Here is a 7,500-nt window from a genome sequence, read left to right as displayed (position 1 = left end):
TGCATTGACAGACAGACGGAGTGACAAAAATACGTCGATAAGCTGACAGGAACATACATATACAGTAAACATAAAAACAAACAGAGAAACAAAGAGAGAAAATTACAAAAACGGAAGGTGCGTGACTATGCATTGATAAAGAAAAGGCGTAGCGCATAAGCAAACACGAAAGGAATTACGTATATATATATATATATATATATATATATATATATATATATATATATATATATATATATATATATATATATATATATATATTTTTTTTTTTTTTTTTTTTTTTTTTTTTTTTTTCTTTAGTTACTTAGTTAGTTAGTTAGTTAGTTAGTTAGTTAGTTAGAGTGTATTCTTGTGTAATAGAAATTGGTGAATTTTTGGGAAGAGGGGAATTTAGGAGAGACAAAAGAGAAAGAAAAGTTGAAGGAAAAGCAAGAGAGAGAGACAGAGACAGAGACAGAGACAGAGACAGAGAAAGGATTTCCCCGGGGCATGCAAATCCCATACAAAATTGTACAATCTACTCTGTAAACTTGTTCATAAAGAATAATCTTCCGGTTACCCTTACCTAGTTCAAGACACTTACAGGTGAGGAAATAATACAATAAAAGAAAAGAAATGCAATAAAACTCAAAACGAAATAAGAATCAATTCAATAAAACGTAAGGGCGAGAGGCAGAAGAAGAAAACAAGAACGTATGCAACAAAAGATAAGAACGCAAATATTCTTAACGAAATGCAAAATCACAACTTCAGTTCCCAAGGTACGTACATCTGACTCATTGCATCATTGATTTCAGTTTATTTTTGGACGGAAAAAAAATTGTAAAGATTTTTTTTCTCTCTTTTTTTCTTTTTCTTTTCTTTCTAATAATAATCTGAGATGTCTCTTGAGGTTTTCACTCCGGAGCAAAGAACAAGACGTGATATACTAGATTTGTTGGTTTGTAATTGTGTGATTGTTGTTACTTGATTACTTCGCCGGTTTGTAACCATTTGATTGTTTACTTGATTACTCTGTTGGTTCGTAATGATGTGATTGTTGTTACTTAATGATTTAATCTACTTGTTTACCAGTCTCACCGATCTACTTTTCAGGCTTTACAAACATACAAGCAAATGTGTTTTATATGGATATCTTTGTTATAATGGTAGTTAAATGAACCCCCGTGGTCTTTGGCTATATAATGTTAAAATATCGAAGCTACATGTCACTTGCTAACGAGTATAATTTTTTTTACTCTCTTTAAAGGGATAGTTTTCAGACTGATTGTTGAATGGAATAATGGCAGAAGTTTGGTAGGGAAAGGTTTTCCCCTTTGCTCTCTCTGTCTCTCTCTGTCTGTGTCTCTCTGTGTGTCTCTCTCTGTCTGTCTGTCTGTCTCTCTCTCTCTCTCTCTCTCTCTCTCTCTTCTCTCTCTCTCTCTCTCTCTCTCTCTCTCTCTCTCTCTCTCTCTCTCTCTCTCTCTCTCTCTCTCTCTCTCTCTCTCTCTCTCTCTCTCTTCTCTCTCTCTCTCTCTCTCTCTCTCTATCTCCCCTCTCTCTCTCTCTCTCTCCTCTCTCTCTCTCTCTCTCTCTCTCTCTATTCCCTCTCTCTCTCTGTTTGTCTGTCTGTCTCTCTCTCTCTCTCTCTCTCTCTCTCTCTCTCTCTCTCTCTCTCTCTCTCTCTCTCTCTCTCTCTCTCTCTCTCTCTCTCTCCTCTCTCTCTCTCTCTCTCTCTCGCTCTCGCTATCTTTCCTATGTCTATCTACCTATCAATCAATCAATCAGTCTATCAACCCTTCCCTCTCTATCTCCCTACCTATCTCTATCTCTATCTCAACCATTATAGCCTTTATCTCTGCTACATGGAAACAAAGAGACCTTCTAAACCTCGCTAGGTCATTGACACTATCGCCTTCCCCCCCCTCCCCCCTCAATATACCTCTCCACCCCCCCACCCGAAGGCAAAAGGGGCGTCATCAGTGTGACCAAATATGCACAGCGGCACAAGGCAGGCTTCAGGGGACCTCGGATGTGTGTGTGTGTGTGTGTGTGTGTGTGTGTGTGTGTGTGTGTGTGTGTGTGTGTGTGTGTGTGTGTGTGTGTGTGTGTGTGTGTGTGTGTTTGTGTGTGTGTGTTTGTGTGTGTGTGCGTATGTGTGTGTATGTGTTTGTTTGTTGTGGCGTTGCTGGGCCCCTATCACGCCCTCACGCCCCACCGCCCACTCTTCCTGTTCACTGTTTCTCCCCCCCCCCCTCCTCCCATCTCTCTCTCTTTTCTCTTTCTTTTTCGTGTTCCTCCAACTTCTGTTGTTGTTGTTGTTTTTTGTTGTTGTTTTTTCTTTGTTTCTTTCTTTCCTTTATCTTTCTTCCCTTCCGTTCCCTTCCCTTTTCCTCCCTCTTCCTTTATTTCTCACCTCCTCCTCCTTCTCTCTTTCTCCTCTCTCTCTTCTGTCCTATTCATTCTCCTTCTGTTTCTCCTTCATTTTCTTCTCGTCTCTCCTTCCCCTCTCTCTATTTACTTTTGCTTCCTCTCTTCTTGCCTCTCCTTCTCCTCTCTTTTTATCTTTTCTCCTCCTCCTCCTCTCTCTCCTTCTCCTCTTTGTCCTTATCCTCTCCTCATCTCTCTCCCTTACCCCCCCCCTTCTTCTTTCTCCTTATTCTCACCTCTTCTGTCTCCCTTATTCTCCTCTTTCTCTCTAATTCATCCCTCCTCTTTCTCTTTCCTCTCTCCTCTTCCTTCTCCGTTATCCTCCCATCCTCTTTCTCCCTTATTCCCGCCCCTTTCCTCTTCCCCTCCTCTCTTCTATCTATCTCCCTCCTCTTTCTCCCTTACCCCCCCTCCTCTTTCTCTTCCCCTTCTTCTTCCCCATTTCCTTCCCTCTTCTCCCTCTCTCTCTCTCCTCCTCTTTCTCCCACATTCTCCCCTCTTTCCCCTTCCCCTTCCCTCCTCCATCACCATCTCTCTCTCTCCACCTCTTTCTCCCTTCCCCTCCCCTCCTCTTTCTCCTCGCCCTCTTCTTCCCTATCTCCCCTTTTTCCATTATCCTCCCACCCACACTCCTGCCTATCTCTCCCCCCCTTTCTCCCTCCCCTCCCCCTCCCTCCCCCGCCGTTGCTCCTAAAAGTACGAGAGTTTTTTTTTAAGGCGAAATGTGTGTATATCCTAACCGCTCTTTATTATTACCATCATTATTATGAGCAATGTTAATTAATAATAGTAGTAGTAATCATTATTATTATTATTATTATTATTATTATTATTACTGTTATTATTATTATTATTATTATTATTATTATTATTATTATTATTATTATTATTATTATTATTATTATTATTATTATTATTGTTGTTGTTGTTGTTGTTATTGAAAAAGTTTCTTTAAATTTGCTAATTAAAATCAAACACCGGGTCACTCACTACCAGCGACCTATGGTGATTGAAGTTTGAGGTAATAGAACACCAACAAAAATATGCAAAAATATGCAGAACAATTACAAATTAAAACATCTAGTCAAGTCAATTTTATTATTATTATTATTATTATTATCATTATTATTATTATTATAATTATTATTATTATTATTATTATTATTATTATTATTATTATTATTATTATTATTATTATTATTATCACCATCTCGAAATACTCGACCGTGACTCGTAATTTCTCGTTCGGTCAAAGTTAATCTCTCACGCGCACAGTTCTCTGGTCACCGTCTCGTCCAGGTCGTGGTGTGTGTGTGTGTGTGTGTGTGTGTGTGTGTGTGTGTGTGTGTGTGTGTGTGTGTGTGTGTGTGTGTGTGTGTGTGTGTGTGTGTGTGTCTGTGTGTGTGTGTGTCTGTGTGTGTGTGTGTATGTGTGTGTGTGTGTGTGTGTGTGTGTGTGTGTGTGTGTGTGTGTGTGTGTGTATGTGTGTGTGTGTGTGTGTGTTATTATTATTAGTTATTAGTGGTCGTGTTTTTTTAATTGTTTTTGTTATTCTTGTCTCTGTTATGTTTTTAAGTATTTTTTTTTCTTTCTTGTCCCTTGTCCTCCCCCTCTTTATCCCTTATCCTTCTTCCCTCTTTCTCCTTCTTCTCCCCTCCTCTTTCTCCCTTATCCTTCCTTCCTCTTTCTTCTTCCTCTCCCCTCCTCTTCCTTCCTTATCCTCCCCTCCTCTCTCTCCATTATCCTCCCCCTCTTTCTCTCTCCTCTTCTTTCCTTATCCTCCCCTCCTCTTTCCCCCTTATCCTCCCCCTCTTTCTCCCTCGTCTAAGGTTTTACGGCGCGCTCCCCGTCGCAGCGTATAAGGGGAGGGACCTTCCTGAAACCCGCCTCTTTATCCTCGCCATTCATAAAAATAGCGACCGAGAGCTAGAACAGGTTACCCGAAGGAATGTACAGCACCAGGTGTTCTACGTCGGCTTAGTTTGAGGGTCTCTCTCTGTCTCTTTCTCTCTTTTACTCTCTTTCTCTCTCTCTTGATATCTTTCTTTCGATATTTTTCCCTCTCTCGATATCTTTCCCTCTCTCGATATCTTTCTCTCTTTTACTCTCTCTCTCTCTCTCTCTCTCTCTATCTCTCTCTCTCTCTTCTCTCTCTCTCTCTCTCTCTCTCTCTCTCTCTCTCTCTCTCTCTCTCTCATTTAATCTCTCTGTCTCTCTTCTCTCTCTCTCTCTCTCCTCTCTCCTCTCTCTCTTCTCTCTCTCTCTCTCTTCTATCTCTCCTCTCTCCTTCTCTCTCTCTCTCTACTCTCTCTCTCTCTCTTCTTCTCTCTCTCTCTTCTCTTCTCTTTTTCCTCCCTCCCTTCCCTCCCTCCCTCTAGCCCTACCTTCCCTCCCTTCCCTCCCTTCCCTCCCTTCCTCTCGCAGTCGCAGTTTGCAATAAGTCGATAAGCACTGCAACCCATGTAAATTCTGCGGTGCTCAGGGTAAGTGAATTTAGCTGAACGTGATACGTCAGTTTTATTCGTTCGCTTCTCTCGGTCCAGCTTATCTCCAGTGCCTAGAGCGGAGTGGCAGTGCAGCTGCCAATTTTTTCTTTTTTTTTATCTTGTTTTACAAGCTCTATAATATATATATATATATATATATATATATATATATATATATATATATATATATATATATATATATATATATATATATGTTTATCTTGTTTTACAAGCTCTATAATATATATAAGCATCCACACACACACACACACACACACACACACACACACACACACACACACACACACACACACACACACACACACACACACACACACACACACATATATATATATATATATATATATATATATATATATATATATATATATATATATATATACATATATATACATATATACAACACACACAAATATACACACACACATATGTATACACACATATATACACATACAAACGCACGCACACGCAGACATCATACAAATACATATATTCACAGGCACGTACTTCCATAATACAGTACATGAAAACAATTCTTGGATACAAGCACCGACAGACACACACGCGCGCATATATGTGTATGTTTACTATTATTTATAAATATAGATAGATAGATACAGATATAGTTATATAGATGAATAGATAGATAGATAGTTTGATATAAATATATAGATGAATTATTTTTATGTATATATAGATAGATAGATATAGATATAGATGTATAGATATATAGACAGATATAGATATATAGATATAGATATATAGGTATAGATATATTGATATAGATATATAGATAGAAAGATAGATATATATAGACAATATAAATGTGTGAGTCTGTGTATTTAGTTAGCGAGATGAAGAGAGGGATTCTTAGCCATTTAGCTGCTACCGCTCTCGGAGTCCTCAATGCATATGAACCTTAATCACTGTAAGACTCAGACTAACTGCCAACTACTCTAGGAAAGATTCGTGGGTGATGCCTGTTGTCCAGTGATCACGTTTCCTATATATAATTTTCAACGGAAAGGTTTTAGACAGAGACTCTAGACGACACTTGGGCTTGTTGTAATCAATCGAGCTCATTTATAATTGCCGTGATAAACTCTCAATGAATTCTCTCTTCTTGTTTTGATAACGTAGCTGATGACCTTTGTAACTTAACTTGTCAGTTTGTTAAGTGCGTGCATTGACCTCAGGCCCTGTAACAGTTCTTCGTGTACAAAATGCTAATAAGTCGTTAACATACGCGGACTGACACACATTGATGGTCGCTCTGTGGTTCAATTTCTTTAAGCACTGAGTACAAAAAAATAGCAAATATAAAGAAGCAAGAAATGACGTAAACGATCATAGAATAGTTTACAACAGGGTATAGGGATCTCTCACACAACGACCTACAAAAAGTGTGATAGAGACAACAATAGCCCGATAGTTGGAGACGGAAGCCCTTCTTAGAAGTTGCAGCCTCGTGAACAGACTTATTTTGACATCCGGAAAGTATCCAGGTTTATGAAGTTAAGTGAAGTCCGCCATTGTAGCATTTGAAGTTCGTCGGAAATGGCCATTGTAGCGGAACAAGACTTGTTCACTTGAGCAAAATTTGGGGCGAGTTCTTTGCCCTCAAGCGCTTCAAAGACACAGCAGGGCCCCTTGGCCCCTCGGCCTGCCTCGAAAGCCGTCAACCAAGCTCATCTCGTGCGCAGGGACATCCACGTCAGAATGAGCCGAGATACCAAATGAGGCTGGGAGGGTGGATGCATCTGCGTCGTTGTCGAGAGGATGATACCCGTACAAGGACTGATTAACAAGAAACAAGACGAATCTAACGTCTATTTCACTGGCTATGTTGCAACCTTTTAGGACGGCGAGTCGTCGACAACGAAACCAGCGGATTCACGGCCGATAATCAAAGACCCGAGTAGATGCTCTCGCGCCCGTCCCTCTTACTCTAGAGCCTATACTCTACAAATGTCTCCTTCCAAACAGATCTGCTCATCGCGAGGAAACCCTCCGAGAAGGCCAAGGTCAGTGGTGGGGGTTAAAGAGGCTTACGAAAGCGGAGCGCAAGCAAGGCGTGGGAGAAGCCGTTGCCCGGTAAGGAAATCTGGGGAGAATTCAAGCAGATTAAGAAGGTCATTGCTGCGCGGTGATTACTGCGCCGGTCCTTGGTTTATATGCATGCACCAAGAGACGGTGGTGATATAAATACATGCACACATACATACCTACAAGTATACATAGATAGATGAATAGATGCATTGGCAGATAGATAAATAGACAGATTGGCAGATAGATAAATAGATAGACTGGCAGATAGTTTAATAGACTGGCAGACAGACAGATAGATATAGATAGACAGATGGATATGCACAGGTAAATCGTCTCAAACTACTCACCGTAACGTCTCGATTTCTCCTTGCAGATCCAGTGTGTTTATCTCTTGCACTGACATTCTGTTTCCTGATACTCCGCCACCGCTGTTTTCACTCCTCATCGACGCTAAAACCATTTGGAGGATGAACTGACTAGGTACAACATTGTCTATTGCGTAGTGTCATATCTAACAGGTTTGTGATCCTGCGGG

The 7,500-nt window shown here is 40.2% G+C and overlaps 1 long non-coding RNA gene across 1 annotated transcript in view; it reads left to right on the top strand.

The window, feature by feature from the left end:
* Window positions 1-7,500, top strand: part of LOC119597818 — a 56,212-nt gene that overhangs the window by 48,581 nt on the left and 131 nt on the right. The window contains exons 3-4 of the long non-coding RNA XR_005230879.1: window positions 6,903-7,010; window positions 7,339-7,500. The exon at window positions 7,339-7,500 is cut by the window's right edge and continues 131 nt beyond it. This is a non-coding gene — a long non-coding RNA (uncharacterized LOC119597818). The remainder of the gene's footprint in view (window positions 1-6,902; window positions 7,011-7,338) is intronic.

This window comes from Penaeus monodon, chromosome 3 (genome assembly GCF_015228065.2).
Source record: "Penaeus monodon isolate SGIC_2016 chromosome 3, NSTDA_Pmon_1, whole genome shotgun sequence".
Classification (NCBI taxonomy): domain Eukaryota; kingdom Metazoa; phylum Arthropoda; class Malacostraca; order Decapoda; family Penaeidae; genus Penaeus; species Penaeus monodon.
The sequence above is the reverse complement of the archived record's forward strand: the minus strand, read 5'-3'. Positions and strand labels throughout refer to the sequence as shown.